Below are 19894 nucleotides of genomic sequence, written 5' to 3'. Positions count from 1 at the left end.
GGGTGCGTGTGCGCAACGCGGGCGGCGCCCGCAGCCTCTCCGCAGCCCCGATCAGCGCGGAGCGGGCTCGGCGCTGTCAGAGCCGCCCCGCCCCGCCCTACCCTGCCCTGCCCTGCGGCGGCCCCGGCCCGTCCCCGGGGGCAGCGGCGGCCGCCGCCCCTTTCCCTCCCTCCCCTTCCCTCCCTCCCCGCCCGCGGTGCCGCCTCCGCCGCGCAGCCGCACGCCCCGCGCGGTGCGGTGCGGAGAGCCCGGCTCGACTGCTGCTCCTGCGGTATTCCTTGCTAGACGGATGTAATTCCTCCTTTATTTTTCTTGGTCGGGGCGGGGCGCGGGGGGCGGCGCGGGGGTCGCGGCGCGCTGTCAGCCGGGCCCGCTGCGGGGCTTTGTGTGCGGGAGCGCCGCGCTGACGCCGCCGAGCTCCGGCTGCGGGGCTGCGGTCCGGGCGCGGCGGTCCGGGCGCGGCCATCGCCGGGTGCCGCGGTGCCCGCAGTTAGCGGCACAACGCGTGGGCTTGGTTCGGTTGTCTCGGGGCTGGCTCTGGCTGTTAGGTGGGTACAGGCCTGATTTAACAAAAAAAAAAAAAATGGCAGACTTGTGCTAGAGACTGTGAGACTGCCGCAGCTCTGAAAAACCCTTGTTCATGGCAACCGGGGCTGACGTTTCATTCAGTAGCTGATGTTTTTCCTTTTGGAGTGATGATACAGAACTGGAGTGAGCACTGAATTTGTGATGTTGATGTCTTAATCGTGAATGAAATTGCATTCTTGTTTAAAGGTGAGTAGCGATCTGTGTTTCTACGTTGTGCTTCACATTGTCCATAGGTATAAATGCTAAATGTTCCAGATCAGGATTGCAGGGAGAGGGAACAAACTGTCAAGATCCGGAGCGTTCGGCTCATCCTTCGACCTTTATTGACAGGATACCAGCATTATGAAACCTGATTATTGAACAGTTCGGGAAAAGGGCTGGAATTCCTGCAGCCCGGCATTGTGCTGACAGGCATCTTGGGGAACAATGCTCCCCGGAGCCGGGGTTAGAGAGGCAGGGCAGGGAGAGGAATTTATTCCGAGAGATAGCAGCCGTGTGGAAATGTCAGGGGAGGCTCCGACTCCTCAGGCCATTGCAGGAAAGCTCCGCTGGAGGAAGGACTTGCATATGCTCAGAAGGCTCTGGAGAGAGAGACAGGAGTGAAAATGGAATGGTATAAAGGGCTAGGAAGGTAGGTGATGGCAGTGGGATGTGATTTTTAAAGATTTGTTCTTGTCCTTTAGCGGCTTTTTGGTTTTTTTCCCCCTCTGTGTTTCTGGGGAGAACAGAAATGGCTGTAGTGATGCCTCCATGACTTAGCAGTGGTTGTAGGGCTGTGAGGAGGGACGAGGGGCTGGCTCATGTGTCACAACTAGTGCTGAAGAGGCAAGAAAATAGGGAATATTTTGTTACTTTATGCATATTTTGTTACTTCAGGAACATAAGTGTGGAATTATGAATGTGGAATCAAGGAGGTCAGGTTCTGAAACAGAACCTGCTTTGGGTTTTTCTGTAATGCAGGTTAAGTGCAGCAAATGACACTCACTAAAGCAGGATGCAGCATTTTGGGATAAATAGGAGCTTGCAGCAGCCATGTGGCAAAAAGCGTTAGAGATGCTGTTTCATCTCGGTGGTGGCACGGATCCTGCAGCTTCTGGAATTGCTGTGTGTCACTGAGCCCTGCCTGCACACAGGAGTGGGGCAGAGAGGGGCAAAACCCTCTTGCTGCATATATGGAGCCCAGGATACTGCTGTGTGCTGCTCCAGGAGCCCCTGGGGAGTGGGAGTACAAACCATTTTATGAAAGATGTTTTCTTTTTCCTTCATCATCTATAAAATGGAATCAGCTCAACCCCCTTTATTGGATGGGCCTGGATTGCTCGTTTGCATTACGTCACCTGACTAAGGATTTATTTTTCATGTGGGTCAGTTACGGGATGAAATATTTGTTAGTTGGATTGCCTGCAAAATAATTGTATTTCATTAGCAAGGAGTGCATGGACATCTTTCACGGAACACAGAGGAGAAAGTCTGTTTATGCAGATGTTTAAGGGTCAGACTGCAAAAGTTATTTAGACTGTTAATCTCTATAGGCACCTAAATTCCTTAGTCATCTGATCTGGGCACAAGTGAACAACCAGTACAACAGTTTATCATTGCCCATTAGCCATGAGTCAGCTACTAAATCCTGCCCAGGCTGGTGTCTGTGGCTACAGGCTTCCTGATTGCCCTTTCCCTAGGCTCTAGGAATACTTCTGGAAGTGTTGGAGCCCCAGGGGCCAGACAGGTGACCTGTCAGGGCAAGGAGCTACTAGCTGCCCTCAGATGTCTCTGGCTCAGCTGAGCTTGTGCAGGAGAGCAGTGCAGGCTCTTTCCTGTGCTGCCTGGAAACTCCTGATGAGAGCAGGCCTGTGCTCCATGGTAGGAGCCCTGTGGAGCCATAAGGGCTTTCCTGGCATATCAGCTCCTGCTGTGGGCTGCTCCTGTTCCCAGCTGATGGAGCTGGGGAGTTTGCCAGCACGTTGGACCCTTACCTCTGCCGAGGCTCGTGGCAGTTTTCCCAAGTGAAACCAGCAGGAATCTGGCTTAGAGGTGTGAAATGTGAAAATCCAGTTGCCTCCTCTTGCTTTAAACCTGAGAAACCATCTCATGTTGGATTGTTCTGAGCAGATACCACTGGTGTGGAGAAGCAAGGGTTGGAGCTGCAGCTCCACACTGAGGGGAGTGCGATCCATTGGGATCCATGTCCTGCAGAGCCTGGTTTGGAGCCTGCTTCCCCCACTGCTGGGTTCTTTCCCCCCCACCCACATGTGGTTTTCGTTTGTCAGCCTTTTATTATTACTCTTAAAATGATCTGCTGTGAATTTGTTTTTCTAATGAACATGAATACAATGTTGCAGCAGTTACAGCTGGACCTTTGGAAGCTTTTCCTGTAATGAAAAAAGGGTTTCAGAGAGATTACATGTTTTTTTTTAAAAAAAAGAAAGACATAAGAAAAATTCTTCTTACACCCAGTAGACCCCAACTTATTAAACAGCTTGATCAGAGTGACATAGATCAATTCTATATATATTTAAGCGGGCAGTTTTTTTTCTCTTTTGTCCAACTTTATTTCTTTTTCATGTATTGTTAATCCCAGACACATTTTTACTGTCTATTCCTCTTCAGAAAAGGCCAGTTTTGCATGGAAAAAAGCTTTGATGTGTGTTGTTCGGTGAGGGTTGAGTTCATAACAGATTTTATGGCTGGGGGGGCTATGTCTGGAAGTGTTATTTCTGCTTGCAGTGAAATGTATGTGATTATTGAAAGGTATGCACCAATGTATAAAGGTTGTACTCGGGTATTGTGTACATCTCCCTATGCCCAAGGACAGATTAAGGTTGAGGATTACATTGAGCTATTGGTTTTCATCACTGTTAACATTTTTCTCATCATCTCCTCTGTGAGGTTTTTTTCTCGTTGGACAGTGATAATTTCAGGATGTTCTTACTTTGTCATGTCTTTTCACTTTTCTGCTATTCTCTTAATATATTATTTGATTGTTTAATGCATTTACTCTCCTACTACATTGCACAAACTTGTATTTGTTTTTAAGATGCATGCGTTTTAGCCTACCAGAAACCCCTTTGGTGTGTCATCACTGCCACCAGAGGAACACATTTACGCTGCTGTGCAGCCACTTTATTCCACAAAGTGCTGAGTGTTAGAACTTTAAAAAGAAATGGTGAGTTGGTTTGATTTGTTCATCAGCCCTTCCTGTCAAGAGGGCAGTGGGGACTGAACAGAAGAGGCACTGACTGCATGTGGAGCCCTGGTGGCAGCAGATGCTGACCCACACCTGTTGGATACTGGGAATAGCCTCGCTGGTCATACCCGTGCCCTTGGAACAGGAGAGGTGTGCCATTAACACTCTGTCCTGAGAGCTAAAAATACTCTGCCACCAAACTGTTCACAGGTAAATGTTCCAAATTTAGCGGGTTTTCTGTTGACTGGTTTTCCAAACATAGGCTGTTCCCTTTTTGGGAGAAGTAGCCAGACCTGCTGAGCAATTTGCCTGTGATCTGTGAAATGTTCAGGAATGATGCTCCTGGATTTCATCTCAGGTTTTGTTCACATGTCCAGGGCTGTGCACCAGAGGAAACAGTTCCTTCTTCTCTGTGAGAATAGGAAACACAGATGCAAATCATCAGAAAAGCTGTGGGCTTGCCTTGAAAAACAAAGTCTTTGTATTTTATTTTTAAGAGAGGAATAGGGATTGACTGACAGCTCAGTTTGATTGCTGTGACCACTGGGTTTGGTTTTGTTAATCATGTCTCAATACAACGTGGAATGATCCCTGGAATGGGCAGCTGCTACTCTGCATGAAATGTGGGGTCTGGGAAGAGATGTAGCTGCAGACCCAGATTTAGGATGTGACCAGAGAGGAAGAGATGCAGACCTGGAGCCACCCAGCCGTGCCCCACTACCCACATGAGCGACTGGCATGGGGTTATAATGGGTTAGAAATAACCAACTTAATGAATAAAGCATTTATGCTTCATGTGTCCAGTCTCCCTGTAGGAAGTGCTGGAGTGGCTCTTGTGACCCTTCCTTCAGACACCTTTTAGTTCTGGCTTTTGTTTTTTCAGCTTGCCTTGAGGTTTTGGAAAGCAGCATCACACTGAGGTCATGCCTGTGCTAAAATCTCCTGGCCAGGGCTGCAGTGGTGCCTGCAGAGATCAGGGAGGATCATGCCCCACCCCAAAATAGTGGAGTTGGATTTTCCATTTTCCCCCTTCCTTGGAGGCGTCAGTGGCTGGCCTGGGTGGGAGGTGCTCCGAGGTGACGCAGAGGTTCCTCTCCAAGCCTGGCTCTGACATTTTAAGGTTATACTGATTACCCACTTTATCCCTGGCAGACATTTTTCCCAAGCCAGACCTACAGTCTTCATTGGGAAGTCTTTAGTTTTTGCTGTGGGATTCAGACCTTGACCAAGAACGTGGTCAAGGTCTTCTACTCTTCAAGGAGTTGTGGGGATTTCCTGCCATCCAGCAGTAATCCAGATCTGCAGCTTTTGGTTTTGTAAGTTCCTGCCTTTTGTTCTGAATTAATCCTATTGCTCTGTGGATTGATTTATTACAGAATGACATGGGTATCTGCTTTTTGTTCTTACATGATAAAAGGGAGCCTTGTGTTTGCAAGGGCAAGGGAACTGTGCATGGTGAGCTCTGGCAGTGTGGGCAGAGCCCGGGGTACAGTGGAGCTGATCACTCTGGGGTTGTGCACCAGGACCAAAAGCTGATTTTTCCCACTCATTAAATCAATTTTGCTTAGTGCTAGACACCACAAATGCTCCAGCTAATTATAGCAAGTAGCTCTTTTGTTTTTTTGGCTTGGAAGGGAAAAGTTGCTGCCTGCTGTATGTGAACTAATTTAACATGGATACATTTATTTGAACACTCACAGGTTTTGGATTTGGGCATTCCAGGTGTTGGCTTTTGTCAGTAGCTAAACCAATGGTGAGATTTTTCTTGTCAAGGCTTTCACTGACTTTTCCCTTAGTGAACAAATATTTAATGAAAATGTTTCAGGGTCTTCTGCACCACTCCCTGCAGATGGGGTGGATAGCTCGTGGCTCTGGGGTGCTGGTGGCACACACATTTATAGCAACACTGGAATGCAGCTTGGAGTTAATTTTTGGAAAGGGGCTTTGGGCCTAGATCTGCCTGATAGAAGTCTGGGTTTTTGATACAGGAGGATCATCCAGTAGATCACCCTTTGCTAGAGCCTGGATCATGCAGTGAAGAAGTCAGGAGAGTTCTCTATAAGTTAACAGGAATTCTTTGTCATGTAGGATCCATATGGGATAAAGATAACCTGGTTAATTTAACAGCTGTTTCTTTTTTTGTAATGTAAAATATTGTGACCTTTTTTGGAGCATAATGCCATGAATAACTCTCTACAGTTTCATCATAGTAAAAGATGAATCGATTAATTGCTACCTTTTTATTTTTAACCTTTTTTTAGAGTAATGTATTCTTATAGCAATTTTAGATGCTTTTAGAAGGCCAGGTCCTGAGCCTGAAAGAAGTCTGGCTGACTTTGGTGGGGCTACACTGATTATCACAAGTCAAAAAATCTGCCTTGCAGTTTTCAAGTTTTCATAAAACAAACACTGGAGCCTGTTGTGTTTTATTCTGTTGGTGTTTTTGGCATCAGAGAAGCTTTTCCTGATTGTTTTCCTCATTTGAAGGCTGATTGTACTGAGTGACCTCTTGCTACTAAAGGGTGGGTCAGTTTATGTGGGAAAGTCTTAGTCAATGTGTCTGGGAGATAAGTGGGACTGCATCCCAACGAGCCTTGTGCGTTAAATACTGGAATGTGCTGGGGAGCTGCCAGGAGATTGGAAGCAGGACTCTGCGACAAGCCCAATGCAGTCACACTCTCCCTAAAATAGCACTGTGGATAACAGGAGATCTGCAAAGTTATCACTTACCTCATTTTCGCACAAATTCTTTCCTAAAAATGGATTATTGACTGAGGATTCGGGCGGGTTTTTCTGGTAATATATTCCATTTACATTTTGAGAGCAGTCATGTCCCTCTTAAATCTTTGGCTGCAGGTAAGAGGGAAAAAGCTGTGGTGAAACCACACAAGTCCCAGCCCAGGAAAAGCCATTGGTATCATCTTCATCGTCACCTGAATGAGAAATGAGATGGGTTTTACCTCAGTGTAGGTCAGTAGGAGCCTCTTCAAATTCTCCTTGAACAGTCTGGAAGTATCAAGGCAGAGATGAGTAAGTTCAGCGGCCTCAGACGTGCTTGGGCTGGCTGTGGGTGACAGGCTTTTGGCACCAGCCCCTGGATGCAAACAGCCAGTGTTTGGATATTCAAATGAGCAGTGGTTTACCACTGCAGACCGTAGATGGTTTTGTTTAAGGGGAAAAAGAAGCAAATTTGATTTTCGGCCCCGTGTCAAATTTGTCGAGGGAAGAATCTGATTGTGCAGCTTTAGTGGTTAGCGTAAGCCAGTTAAACATTAAACCTGGGGTGCCTGAATTAGTTTCTTACAGAAAGAGGATGAGTTGGCTGCTAAATGGGATAGTGTGAGGAAAGTGCGGGGGCAGCTGGGTTGGGAGCAAGGTTGGGTGATCCTGAGTCAGCAGGTGGTTGTTTAGCCCTGGTGAGAGGCTGCCTGAGGAAAGTATGGATCCAACCAACCATTCCATGGAAGTGTGTTTGCCCTGCTGCAAGGACCTGCACAAGGAGCTCTGTGAAAGGGAAAATAAAACTGGGATTGTCAGGGAATCATAAAAGTCTGGAGTGCTGTAAGTTGTGACCTCTTGGTGCCTGCAGATTTTACAATGAGCTGCACTCTTGGAAAGGCAAATGGATTAGAGGTCATTTGTGGAAAATATCCCCCAACTTCTGGTGGGCACTGCCAGCCTGGTGTCACTTCAGCTCCTGGGCCCCTCGAGGTGTGACTCCCAACAGGCCTGGAGCAGGACTGCCATCCCTGGCCCCAGGAATCAGATCCACAGGGATCGTACTGGGAGCAGAGCAGGGTCAAATCCCCTGTGCCACTGAGGTTCTCCATGGAGAGGACACTCACTCAGCCACAGCTGCCAGGCTCTGCTTCCTCAAAAAGGAGAAGCAGTGGCACTCAGGATGCAGTGGGGTGCTGTGGTTGTGCTCTGAGGTTGGCTGGGGAAGAGGTTGTGGCACAGCAGCCCCACCCCTGTACCCACGGGGGATTCCCTGACCCCAGGTGCCCCATTGATCCAGCTTTGCAGCTTCCCAGCGCCCTGGTGTGTAAAGGAGCTTTATTGCTGCTCCAAGGAGGGACATGATGACATCAAACCCAGGTAAGAGGGAAAGAGAGGTAAAAAACTGCAATCCAGTGGAGTTTCACTGAGCTCTGCCTTCTCCAGCCTTGTGCACTTTCAGGTTTTGTATCAGGAGGCATAAAAATTTCCAGAAATTGCAGTTTATGTAAGAGATGTGAATAATGGCTAATAATAAGTGAAACTGCCGTGAGGAGCTGGAAGAGGGGGGAAGTAGGTTATTTTTAGAGATCTATTCTCATTGTATGCTAGACAAACAAGAATAAGGTGACTTTGCATTAAACATATACCACAAAGAAGTAAAGATATTTTCCCCAGACGAGTCCCCATGGTGCAGTAATGGTCTGTACTATCTGCCAGCTTAGGAATGAGGCTCAAAACTGCTTCTTCACTGTTTAGTAAGAAAAAAAGGACCTTCCATGCTCATTTTCTTTGCAGTACTGTGATTCTTCTGGCTCTGTGAAGCTTGAGAATGAAGTATCTGAATCCCCACTTGTGCCAAGTTACACAACTACATCACTGGTGTGTCCATTTACACCATCACAGTCTGGGACTTGAGGTTTTAAATCCTTTTCATAGAGAAACCTGCGCAAGAACATCTCAGAATCACAGAATTAACTAGGTTGGAAAAGATCTTTGAGATCATTGAGCCCAACCTATATCTGAGATAATTTTGTATTGCTCAGTTATGTTTCACAACCATTTTAGAAATGTGAAGATTGTAAAACAAGCGACAAGGTCCCAAAATGTCGGAGTCAGGGGTGGTGATCCCTCTCCGTGGGCAGGTGACAGGGAGCATGCAGCTCTTATCTAGCTGTGTTTTTAGTCTGAGTAATCCTAATCAGGGAGTAAATCCCGAGTGAGATTACGCTGCTGCAGCAAGTGCAGCAAAGATCAGCTGCAGGGCTGGAGTGGGATCTGGAGATGCCTGCTTGGATATTCACTGAAGCAAAGCAGGACTTTGGAGGCTTTGTAGGACCTTCCCCTGAAGGAGTGGGGAAGAAGCCCAGTGGAGACAAATGGTGTGTTGGCTGCAGCAGGGCTGACAGGTGAGGAGCACATGGGCATTCCAGGCCGAGGCGGAGCGCTGAGGGATGTTTCTACAGCTGCTGCTGACCAGCAGAAAATAACATGAATCATTTGGGGTTGCAGTGGCACAGCAGAGCTGCTGCAGAGTTCAGAGAGTCCCAAAGTTCCTCGGATTCCTGGCACGGGGCGATGAACCCCTGCGTCACCTTTAGGGCAGTTTTCTGAGCACAGCATCCATGTTATTCCAGAGTGCCTCTAACAGGAGGACAGCTGTTTGCAGTTTTAACTTCTGGTTGTCATAAGCTGTGGCAGGAATCCAGGGAGCCATGGAAGAGCTCTGGGCCTGAAATGAATTTTCAGCCAACTTGATTAGATTGGCGCCCGTGGCAGACTTAGCACTACAATTTTATGTGTATTTTGAGATAAATGCAGCTCCTTGCTGGTGTTTAGTAGTTTGGCCATCATATCTAAAGGAGAGCTAGAAGGGCATGCAGATACATAAAACAAGGCACAAAATTATCCTTGTATGCATTCTTAATGCTCTGCTTTGTGCATTGATCAAACCAGTGCAATTTGATGGGGATGAGCATTGAGAAATGGTCACTATGCAGCAGCACAGCTGCTCCATCACAGGGGAATGAATTCCCAAATTGCATCCCAAGCATGTTATTAGAGGATTAAAGAGCAGGGCAACTCACCTTGCCTAACTGTCCTGAAACTGTGCTCCACTCATCATACATATAAATAACTATTATGCAAATATTACCAGAGCAACAAAGCAGGTTTTGAATTTGCTTTGTGCCTTGCAAATGACCAAGTCTCTTGTCTCAGTGTTCCAAATGATAATCTTGTTTTCCCCAAACACAAAGCACTGAAATTACCTGTGTGGTAATTAGAATATACCACTCCATTCCTCTTTCTCTGAATTGGTCTCAGTGTTCAGTAGCAAACTGGAATGTTTGGTGCATCATTTCCTTCCTTGATTAAGTTAAAATTTAAGAAGATTTCTCATTTGGGCTGTCATCAGGAGAAATAAATCTTTGTTCCTTTTAAAAATTTGCCCATTCTGGTTTTGACTGACATCACCTGCTGCCTGCACGTCTCTGCAGAGGGGAAACCACCTCAGTTTGTACCAGGAGAGGTTTAGGCTGGATATTAGAGAAAACTTCTCCATGGAAAGGGTTGTCCAGCCCTGGCACAGCTGCCCTGGAGGATATAAAAGCTCTGTGGATGTGGCACTTGGGGACATGGTCAGTGGTTAATAGTTGGACCTCAGGGTGTGTCAGGGGTCAGAGGCTGGATGGATGCTGGGTTCTGCCTCTAGGTGCTCGTGGGTTTTGTGCTGATACTTGGTCCTTGAAATATTGCACCTCAGGGATCTGTTCCCCAAGAATCACTTGGAAAACCCTTTGCTGCTCCTCAGAGAAGTCTTGGATGTGATTTGCCATCCTAGAGAACTTCCTGTTCCCTAGGGTGGTGGTTTGGGAATCAGGGTGTTATGATGGGAGGCTTCAAATGAACTACAGATAATAGTAGTAATAATAATAATAATAATAATAATCATCATCATCATCATCATCATCATCATCATAAATTAGAATGATTATATGAAGTACTGTTAACAGCTCCTCTGTCAGTGGAATGACCATGCCAGCCTTGCCTGGGGTTTCAGTTTCTCCTACAGGGACTGATGAGGCAGTTCCCAGAAGTGACATGTCTGGGGAAATGCTGTGCCCCTGTGTTTGGTGACTGGCACTTGGCACATTTTCCTAGATTTATTGCTAGAGAACCCAGGTCTCCTCAGGGACAAGGAGGAATTTTCCTGGCTCTGTTGGTATGGAATTATTTTGCTCAACCTGTTCCTGATGTTGGCAGGTGGTGGCCATGGGAGCCAGGGGATCCTCCATGGAGTTGGAGGGGATGGATTGGAATGGGATTAGCATTGTGTTTGGAAGTGTGTTGTTTAAAAGTTGCATTTTGTGGTGGGGGAATCCAAACAACCCAAATTCATGGGCTTGTTCCTGAGTTGCTGGGTTTAGAAGGAAGGCCAGGGGCTGTGTTGTGGTGTCAACAACAAGGGGGAGGAGGCTTTGTAATTTGAGTGTTGCAGCAAACAGAAACCCGGCAAAGGCCAGAAGAAATGCAGCTGAGGGAATTTTTATACAAGCCTATGGTTAATTTTAGCTGGGAGTTTGGGATGTAGGGTTTTTTTAATGACTTTTAATTTCAAGGGCTGCTGAGGGATGGGGAAGAAAGGATGTTGTGTGTGTGTGTGTGTGTGTGTGCTGACCTCCCAGCTCTGGTTTTAGCTGTGACACCTGGCTGGGTTTAGCAGCTGGATGTTGGAAAGCTTTCATAATTAGGAATTTTGTGCTTTGTGCATGGTGTTTTCTGCTGGAGACTATGGTAAGTCTCCCCAGCTCTGTTTCCATGCAGAACTCAAAATGGCATGGGAAGAACAAGCCTTTGCACAGAGCTGTGTCACAGCCTCCTCTTTGGTCGCCTCTCCCTATTACAGTGCTGTGATTGTGAGGCATCCATAAAGCCAGTGCTTTGCTAAAAATAGGCCATTCCTCTTGCAAATGCTATTACAATTCTGATATTCAAATATTAAACCTTCTCTGCAGTGTTAAAAATAACTGTGAACAGAGAAATCCTTTCCTTATTCTCAGCTGAGGAGTTGAATATCGAACGAGTCAAAGGCTCAGTCCCGAGGCTGGAGCTGTGTGGGAGTTGAGCTGAGGCTTCTTCACCCCTGTGTCTTCACCCCTCATCTGCTGTTGTTGTTGAACACACAGGACAAGTGGGTGGGAGAGAGAAATTAGCAGGAAGTGGATCAAAAGAAAGTGGGGAGTAGCCAAAATGAAATGGAGAAAATAAGAGAGGAAGCAAAGCGAGAGGAAAAACCAGGATTTAAGTAGCAAAGTGCATTGAGAGTGTTTCATCAGAACAAGGCTCTGACCCTGATGGCTGCCAGACAGGGATTTGGGGAGCAGCTGGCAGAGGGTGTGAGGCAGCCCTGCCTCTCTCCCAGGGCTGTGGGTACAGCCTGTGGGCTCCGTGCCTGTGGCAGGAGCACTGCAAATTGCAGCAAGCCACTAATTGCCTTTGGGAGGCCACTTACAAGGGTGGGAGCATCCTGAGGATTGAACTCAGTGGGAAGATCAAGGGCTTGGCAAGTTGGGGTGTGTGCTCCAAGTGCTGATATCCTCAGCCTACACGCTTCAAGAATGCACAAATTGAAAGGCAGGTGTTTTTTTTTTTCTCCTCCTTCCAATGCTCTTGTACATTAACTAATGCAAAATTTAATAATAAAATACCATTTCAGCAAAATAATTTCCTTCCATTTGCCATCAACAAAAGGCATATTGGAAAAGACAATTTCCTCTAGGGTGAAATAAAGTACAAGCAAACAGAAATGACCATTGTAGATTTAATGGGGAAAAACTGGATTTATCATGTGGCTTGATAGTCATCTTAATGATATTATAAGGCAAGGAGGGAACCAAACAATGCCCATCTTTTATCATGGAAATGAAGCCCAGGAAGGCTTTCAGCAAACACTGTTTAGCCAAAAATAAGGGTGAAGGAAAATATAATTTGACCATATAATCCTGTGGGTCCAGGTGAGTGGTGGCAGGGCTGCTCTCTTTGCCATAGAAATTCCAAGGGAAAGGAAATCCTTTTCCCCTTTCTGTAGGGAGGAGACCAGCACTAACATTTATCAGCTTAAGTTGGGTTCAACCAGTTGTGTTCAGCTGGAAACCCCTCTGATGTTCATCCATCACAGCTGGAGTCTTCTTGGGAGAGAATCCTGGAGCAGGTGGATCCCACAAGGCAAAACCAGAATGCTTTTTGTCTCTGACAGTATTATCCATAGCCTAACAGGCTTGTCCTGGATTTCCCCCAGCAGGAATGCCATTTTGGCTGTGGGGACATGTGCTGCCAGAAGGCTGGCAGCGAGGGAAGAGCTTGATAAATCTCCGTGTCGTCGCTGTGTCTGGAATCACTTTGGGATCGTAGCACTTCAGCGCCCTAACGCTGCTCCTCCGTGTCCCAGCAGCTGCCTCTGGAGCTCTGCCCTCCTTTAGGAGCTGCTCTAAGAAAGGGAAGGTCCCTGTGTGCTCTCCTACCTCTCCTGGCACCCAGCCACCCTGTTCTGGTCACAGAGCCCAGATCTTGGAAACCCAAAAGGGCACAAATTTCAGTGACAGATGAAACACCCCCAAGAAAAACCCCATGCTGTGGAGAGGGCATGGCATGGCTGGTCACACACCAGGATCCAGCCCTGGTTTGCAGTGGCCTTTGGTGTCACCATGATATTTTCTGAAAAATCCCTTTGTCAGGATTTTTCTCCTGAGAAGCTGGGAAGCCTCAGAAAAGAAATGTAAACAATAATTATCTGATTGCTTAGAATGTGGTCTGGAGGTTGTTTACCAGCAGGTGCATCTTTGATTGGTTCCATGTGAATTGTTTTTACTTAATGACCAATCCCAGTTCAGCTGTGTCAGACTCTCTGGTCTGTCATGGGTTTTTATTATGATTCTTGTGTAGCCTTCTGATATATCCTTTCTCTTTCTTTAGTATAGTTTTAGTATATCATCTCTTTTAATATAATATCATATAATATCATAATATAATAATATAATAAATCAGCCTTCTGAGAGCTTGAAGTCAATTCTCATCTCTCACCTCGTCCTGCAGGGACCTCACAACACCACAGTCAGGGTCTCTCAATTAGCCAGTGGTTTTTCATTTGTCCAGGTCACTTGTTGCTGTAACTGGAGCCAGGATTCCTGAGCTTTGATTTGCATCAGGTCCCGCAGGTGTGGCACTTGTGCCTGTTGTCACCCCAAAGGCAGCTGTCCTAGCTCAGGAATGCACAGAAATGAGTTTTAGTTCCCCTTGCTTTAGCAATCCGGGGAGAACTGAGCGGTTTGTCTTTGGAAGGCCATGCTGAGGTGGTGAAATATCCATGTGTGCTAACAATGGCCCTGCAGGCCACAAGGGTCCCCCTGATGCCTTTACCTGAGTCCTACTAACCACTTTACATACAGAGATGTTGACACACATCTCACACCATATTGGTGCTGGGGTGAGCAGTTAGTGCATTATTTTAATTCAGTAACATCCTGCAGGGATTAAATTCTGCATGCTGGAATTGTTTCCTGGGCAGAGCACACTCACAGGAGATAACAGAGGTTACCGGGCCTCCCAAATAAGTTAATTTTTATTCTCCTCTGTTACATTTGGGTTATGGATGGAGAAGGGTGAGCTGTATCAGTTCTGGATAGTCCAGGCATCCCCCCATTTTTGTCTCCTTCAGTTTTATTCAGTTATTTTCATTTTCAAATCACAGTGTCCTCATGAACCTGCCAGCCTGTGCCCAGCTGTTGGGTTTTCTCAGATAACTTTTGGAGGCTATGAAAGTAAAAGTATCTGGAATATCTTAAGGGACCTTGGCTTCAGTGCTCATTTTTCATTGACAAAGTCCAGACCAGCTTTGGAAAGGTGAGCAAAATTTAAAGTTATGTCAAGAGGAATGCTGAGCGTTGCTCTGAAAGGGAAAGAAAAAGAAGTTGTTCAGACTTATGGCTGGCAGTTCTCAGCAGGGCTGAATTGCAGATCCCTTGTCATCAACTTGCTCATAAACCATCCTTGATTAATTTAGTAGCAGGTCCAAGTGGGAGGAAGGAGAGGGAGCTGTGCTAGTCTTGATGAAAGAAAATCTGCCCGAGGAGCAGGCAAATCCAAGCTGTAATTCCTGCAGAGCTTCAAACATGGCCCTCATTTTGCTGATTCAGAACCTCTTTTCTCCAAATCTTGGCATGGATTCCTGCAGGCAAATGTGTCCATGTCTTCATTTGTCAGAGTAAAGCAGTAAGGGCTGAGGTAGGGACCAGAATTCCCAGGACAGAGACTGGGAGTAGGATGTGGGCTCACGTGCCCTGTGATCTGGGGAAAAAGCCCTAAATGGGGAAAAATAAAGGCCATACAAAGCCCTATAGCAGCATTCTGGGGCTAGAGAATTCCTGCATAGCCCTGTGACCACCTGCTGCCCTTAGGGCTCCTTCCAGGTTGTTTTGTGCCGTGTCCACTTTCCTGTTTCACTTGCACTGAAATAAACCTACTGATGAGTGTGACTTTTTTCTTTGTTGAAATTTTGTGAGTATTCCCTGGACTTGCAGAGCAGATGATGACTGTTTTCCCTGCTCTGACCTTGTGAGCTTTCCCAAAGCTTGGACAGGGTGAGGTATCCCAAAATCCCTGCTAGAGACACAGCTGCTCTAGGCTGACTGTTTGGGATAATGAAAGGAGGGAGATCAGAGTTTTGCCTCAGGCTTGGAGCATTGGAGACCAAATTAATTTTGATGGGAGTTGTTGGTGTCCAACACCTGTGAAAATGAAACTTCCAGCATTTTGCTGCAGGTAAGGAATTGGCTCTGTGCTCTCAGTGCTGTTTTTTCCCAAATGAGACTTACAGAGTTACAGAAGTAATTACTTTGGAGGTAAAACGTTGCTTTTGATATTTTTCTGCCAGTTTTGTTGCTAAAAGGAGTGATGGTGAGGCTAAATTCGTACCCCTCAGTAGCAGTGGTTAATTAATCTGTTGTTTGTGCTCACTCAGAGTCACAAATCAGTAGGGAAAGGTTTAACATCAGAGAAGTAAAGTGAAAATGTGAGTATCCATTTCCCCAAACCCACAGTCTGTCCCCTTGCTGGTTTATTTATTCCCCTGCACAGCCGACTCTCCTGTTGGACACTTGAGAGTGGCTGTTCTATTTTAGCTGATAATTTGTCTGTGGTTGGGTTTCTCCTGACTGACACCTCCCCACAGGAGCCCAGACCCTCCCCTTGTGCCGGTGGGAGATGAGGTCATGGATGCCTGCTTTGGCCTGGAGGAGGCTGTGAGTAAGGAGTCATTTTTGTCCTGTGAAATGCCAGCCCTGGTGCCTGGCTGGGTCTGTCTCAGAGGGGAGGTGGGAGCTGGCAGCCCTTGCTCTGCACAGAATGTCTGAGGCTCTCTGTAATTTCCTGCTCTCCAGATCCCCCTCCTGCCTGGAACCCACACCCTGCTTTGTTCTGCCTTTGGCCAGCTTGGAGAGGTGCCTTGCTGTGCTACAGCTCGCAGGACAACAAACCCACCCCATCTCAGCGTGCTCCAGACTGTGGAATTGCAGTGCTGGATGGGGCTGGGGTGGTGTCACTCGGTGCCAGAAATGCTGATCCCAAAGGATAAGAAGCTCTAGGGAAAATGGCCTGGTTAAAATCAGTGTTCAGTGTTGCTGTTCCTGCCATATGTGCGGGCTCCTGGCATTAACTCGGGCTTCAATGGGCCCCAGTTTTGAATTTCACCCCCCTGGATTCCCTGTAACAACTTCTTTAAATCTTGTGCTTCACCAGGATCCTGGAAGAATCCAAAGCAGCTACTGGGGAAGGGAGCAGAGGAATACAGAGGAGGGTGCTTTCCTTGTGATGTTTGAGAAGCCTTCAGGAATTCAGAGGTTTTATTTTAAATCAGGGTTTCTATTCATCTTTCAGCTAAGTTCCCTAAAATCACAGGTAGCTCAAAGCTTCTGTAATAGCATAGGACTGGTAATTTTGCTGCTTATACCCAGGGTGTGCAGCAGAACTGAGCTGCCAAACAACCCCTCTGTTGTTGTACAGAACCAATGGTAACTTTGAATGGTATGAAGTTTTAATAGGCATTAAATCTTTGTAAAATACCCAGTACAACTCTTGTGTATCTGCAATTAATAAGTAATTCAGCCATGCCAAAGTCAAGCAAGAACAAATCCCCTTTATACCACACTGTACCATCTGTCTAATCTATCTGTGTCAAATATGGCTTGTTTGGGTCTGTCCTTCCACAGGCTGTTCTGGGTAGATTAAATTGAAATTTCTGGTCAGGGGAATACTTTTCTCTTCATGTTTCTTGTTCAGGTAGCAAACATGTTTGGTGCTAGTTTTTCTCATATATTTGATAAACAAGTATGTGGTGGTCAGCACAAATATCTTTTTGTCATGGTTGACCAGAGGGATTTTACAGCTCCAGCACCTTCCCAGCAATTCCTGTGGAAGAGCTGAGGGAAGGGATTGTCCTTCAGGCACTTGCAGGTGGACAAGCACCAAAGTGGATCCTGTAGGTTGATCTATTGCCCAGAGCTTGTTTTCTGTTTGTTCTCTGCTACTTTGGGAAGGCTCTGTTTGCCTGGAACTTGCATTAGGATGGTGGAATGTCAGAAAGGAATACTGAAAAGGACTTGGTTTGCTTTCTGCTTCCTTGTGCCAGTCTGTGTGAGCTTGAAGTGCTGGGGGAGTGCAAGGAACAGCACTGCAGTGGGGCAAAAATAAACTCTGGGCTTTGCAGGTAACCTTTTCTTTTGATGTTTTTCCAAAGCTGCTGCAGTGCCCTGTGTCCTTGTGGATTACAGAGCCTGCTGTGCTGGGAGCTGCTGTTGGAGAGAAGGAAGTTCCTTTTGGAACAGAGCTGGGGGCTGTGGCCATGGATGTATGGCTTGGGGTGTGGTGATTTGGGTTTAACTCCCTCTTCTGCACAGGGCATGCCTGGTTTTGGAGAATGGGGACATTTGCAGGGTCCAGAGATCCCAGAGGGGCTCCAGGGCAGGTGGGCCTGCAGGAGGGATGCTTGGGGGGAGCAGGACTTGTGTGTCCACGTGGTTCCCAGGCTCTGATGGAAAAGGCTCAGCTCTGCTGCTCCTGCCCTGCACACCAGGCTCCAGTGGCCACTCCTATGGTTGGGAATGGGAGATTTCTCTCAGGGGCTGCTGTTAAAGCAGCACAGTCACAGCCTGCATTCATCATCACCCTCTGGAGCGAACCAGAGCACTGAGCTTTTCCTGAGATGCCTGTTTGGAACAAGAACAATCTAAAAATTCTGCATTTTTACTTATTCAGTCACATTACCTCGCTCTCCTGCTCACCACCTCCCATCAGCCTCTCTCAGGTTTTTTTTGTCTCCATCCTTCACTTGCATGTGCTTTACAGGGAGAGATCCCTGGTCTCCAGGCAGCTGAGCCTGCTGTGCAGTGCCATGTGAGGGGAAAGCAAACTCCAGCCATTCAGGAATTAAAATGGCTGAGTTGGGCTGTGGTGAGTGTTAAGATGGAGCCAACCAAGCAGATCGTTCTAGAAATTACAGAGGCTGATTTTGCTCTCCCTGGTGAAGTTATGAGGCTTCCCCTTGTGTGTTGTGTTGGCATTGATGGCATCACTAATAGAGATGTTGTATTTCAAATTCCACCTTCAGTGCTTCTGTTCAGCTGGTGCAGGAGTAGGAACCAGCAGCGGGATCCTCTGGGAGAGAAAGGGCAAAGCCAGGCCCCAAGGTCTGCTTTAACTTCTTGCTGCCAGTGCCTGGCTTTTCATGGAGACTATAATAATTGAAAAGCTGGCATAGTGTAATCCTGAGGTTTATATTAAAGCCTCTTACAAGTGCATCATGCATTTCCAAACACTCCCATTAATATATTCTCTTTGAGAAATGCTCTGATCCAGGCGCTCTCTGGGTTTGCCATTCCAAATAAGGATGCTTTAATTACTGGTGACCTGATTTGAATATGGGCTGGACTGATTTCATTTAAAATATTAATTGTAGCTCGTTGGATTGGTAATGCTTTTGCTTTATTCCTGGAGCAGCCACGATCCTCACTCAAATCTGTGTGTTGAGGTCCTGTCTTACCCCAATTTCCATCAAAAAGGGACAGAGCACTGACCTGATCCTTTCAGTTAAAAATCCCATTGTGCTTTTCCATCTCATTCCTCACTTTCACCGGGGCTTCTGGAGTCTGGTGTGTGGGTGGAAGCCACGGTCAGGATGGTGGTCAGGGTTCCAGGAGACATCTGGTCCCATCCCAGGCCTGTGTGAGGTCTGGGAGCTGCAGTGGGGCTGCACTTTCCCCAAGGAACTGTTACGCTGCATTTTTGGTAAGGAGGGGAGCTTGGCTTCCTCCAGATCCATGGGAGCCACGAGGAGGAGATCAAAGCACAGCTGGTCTGGAGCAGGGAGAGCATCTGACCACAAATAATTGTTCCAGCTTGGAATGCCAAGTGACAGTGAATGGCATTTGAAACAAGTGCTGGGGTGGGTCTGCTCAAATCTGTTCCTGCTAGGGGTCAGAGAATTACAGAACTGGTCCCACTTCATTTAAAACCAATGTTGGTTTTGAAATCCTTGGAAAAAACCCAAGTTTTCTGGTTGGTTTTCATTTTTCTGCTCCGTGCTCTCATTTGGTGAGGCTTTGAAGGCTTGGAGATTTCAGTTTTGCCTTGAAAGTGAAAGAAGGCTCAGGATTTCCCCAGGGAGTGGAGCTTTGAGAGGCTGAGAAGGCAGCAGAAAGCTTTCTCCTCCGGAGGTTTGTCCTCACCCAAGATGGCAGGCAGGAAGGACGGGTGGGAGAAAGGAAAAGCAGGAAGACCTGGACAGCTGCCAAGCATTTGAAAGGACTGTGTAGTAAACAGTCATTAGGTGGAAAATGATCAGGATTAGCGCTTTCTAAATGGCTCCAGGGCTGTTCTGGGTTTTGTTGGGTTGTTGTTTTTTTTTTTACTGTAACTCTGCAGGTGTAAATCTGAAATTTGTGAGAATCTGAGCTTTTTAAAAAGTGAAAGCTAAAGAAGGTTCTACCACTTGTTTGCAAGCATTCCTTCATAACCATATCACCCCTGCTGTACTTATTCTCTCTAGGTAATGTTTTAGTTCTTATTGAATTAAAGAATCATTTGGGTACATGAAATAAGATAACATTGACATGAGGCCCAATCTGTTCAGGATCCAAGGCAAGTGATCATGGCAAGTGAAGGATGTCTCTTTCTTCCTGTGTGGGAATTACTTCATGTATTTCCATAACCCAAGGTAATTCCAGGCCTTACTCTTCTGTAATTCAGGGAGAGGTGGAGGCTTTCCATAGAAAGCCCTGAATGCAGAGAGTGTGACTCAAGAAACCAGACAGAATGGGCAGTTGTTTTTTATGGCAGGTGTTGGCTTGATGGCCA

The 19894-nt window shown here is 46.8% G+C and overlaps 1 protein-coding gene across 7 annotated transcripts in view; it reads left to right on the top strand.

Annotated features, from left to right (window-relative positions):
- SPTBN1 (spectrin beta, non-erythrocytic 1) overlaps nt 1-19894 on the top strand; it is a 116118-nt gene that overhangs the window by 457 nt on the left and 95767 nt on the right. For 2 of the 7 annotated variants that reach the window (XM_071450567.1, XM_071450149.1), the window contains exon 1: nt 152-291. The exons of 2 other annotated variants lie outside the window; for them this stretch is intronic. The gene's annotated coding sequence lies outside the window, so the exon portion shown is untranslated. Of the gene's footprint in view, nt 1-150; nt 292-421; nt 549-643; nt 775-19894 lie in introns of those variants that run through there. 3 more of the 7 variants (XM_071450766.1, XM_071450488.1, XM_071450404.1) reach the window with 3 other exon arrangements.

The sequence above is a fragment of the Agelaius tricolor genome, unplaced genomic scaffold (assembly GCF_023055355.1).
Source record: "Agelaius tricolor isolate 1412-34295 unplaced genomic scaffold, bAgeTri1.0.p SCAF_1, whole genome shotgun sequence".
NCBI classification, from domain to species: Eukaryota; Metazoa; Chordata; class Aves; order Passeriformes; family Icteridae; genus Agelaius; species Agelaius tricolor.
Note: the sequence above shows the minus strand (reverse complement) of the source record. Positions and strands in the feature narration are given on the sequence as shown.